The sequence below is a fragment of the Sorghum bicolor genome, chromosome 1, assembly GCF_000003195.3.
Source record: "Sorghum bicolor cultivar BTx623 chromosome 1, Sorghum_bicolor_NCBIv3, whole genome shotgun sequence".
NCBI lineage: Eukaryota > Viridiplantae > Streptophyta > Magnoliopsida > Poales > Poaceae > Sorghum > Sorghum bicolor.
The window spans coordinates 31,030,263-31,032,112 of NC_012870.2; positions in this window are offsets into that span (position 1 = coordinate 31,030,263).

The window sequence follows — 1,850 nt, forward strand, 5'->3', positions numbered from 1 at the left end:
GCTTTCTAAGAAAACAACTTTGCGTATCCACTTCGTGTGGGTCAGTTTCTCTGTCTTGCGTACCGATTATTATTATCAGTGCACAAGCTAGTACACTGGTGACCACAGTTTGAAACATGTGTCCAACAGGAGTATACTCCCATCTTTGCTTCGGGCACCCCATCGTTGTCCACCTCCCACTCCCCAAGCAAATGCACCTTCCTGTTTTAACTCTCCAACAAACTTTTTTCTCTCTTATAAATATGTACTTACACACACATGTAACTGTAAAGTTTTAACTAAGATAAATTATTCATACCAAAAAATTAGACACAACTATTGACTCGGGTTTTTGAAATTTATGTAAAGATTTCCAAAATTTGCATGTGAATACATGCGGCGGTTGTTTGGTAAAATATATCCATGATGGAGATGCCTTGTATGTGAAATTGTGGAGGCTGTGATGGACGTACTTCTTAGCTTGGTAGTTCCACTACTACACAAATATTATCACCGTCGATTTGTTGCGGCGATGAAAGTGCATGGTGATAATTAATTTCATCAATGCGAGATGCTTAGAAATTGGTGGTGAAAATTGATTAAAGAATTCAAAAAATGAAGAAACCCACTGACCCGATGGTGCGCCGCCGGTCGCACTTGCTGCTCGGTCCTACCGTTGTCACCCACTGATCCTGTTGCTGCACTGCCGCCTGCATCCTACACAATGGTGGCATGCAAGGGGTGGGCTTCCACCTGATACCACTGCACCTAATGTTGCAGGTCCATCGATCCACCCCACCCCGATGCAGTCATGCAAGGGGTTGCTGCACGCATGTTGGGTGTCCTACTCAGGGGTGTTCCACTCTCATCAGTCTACCACTGTCTTGCCGCCATTGCTACCGAGAGTCATATGGAGGAAGAGATGGAGGAGGGCGAGAGAGAGAGGTGTTTCTTCACACGGCAAGGGAAATAGAGAACACACAGAGGATATCGCTGTGCTAGTGGGACCGAGGATCTGCATGGTTCACGCTCATCCATTCTCAAGGCGACACGCGCGGGTGCATAGGCCCCACCTGTTAGCCACTTAGAGAGAACACTCGCGGTGGCAGAAATAGACAAACACAGAGGTTGCTCCGTGTAGGTTTTCACTATTAGCTCTTCTCTAGAACCGGCAGTCTAGTTTATTCTGAACCTGTGGTGATATATTATCACACTGGTTTTAATAAAATGGACAATGAAAATGCCATTAGAAAATACCATTTCTTTAGTAGTGTTCATAGAAGTTAGCAAATAACAAGAATTGGCATGAACATCTTTGGACGAGGTATGAAGTTGCGGAAGTTAGAAAATGATGGGCTTGTGGGTAATGCACTTCGAACTTCTTTGTCAAGTGATTCTTATGGAAGTGAATGTTCCTTTTGGTTGATATGTATATATGTCTTGGCTTAGCACTGACAAGTGAATGTAAGATTTTTAATTTATGCTTGGGCTTGGCTAAGGATTTGCTTGGTTCATGATCATCCATTCTCGAGTGACACAGACACATAGGCCCTGCCTGTCAGCCACCCAGAGAAAACACAAGTGGTCGGTGACAATGAAAAATACAGAACCTATTATGGGTAGGTTTTCACTGGTGGCTCTTCTCTTGAACCACTCACCGCTGGCTTTGTTCTAAACTAGTGGTGATATATTATCACAATGGTTCTAATAAAACCATGAGTGAAGATGTCGTGGAAAATACCATTTCTGTAATAGTGTTCATAGAAGTAGCAAATAATAAGCATTGTCATCGATAGCTCTGGACGAGGTATAATGTTGTAGAAGTTAGAAAATGGTGGACTTGTGGGTAAAGTTATGCACTTCGAGCTTCT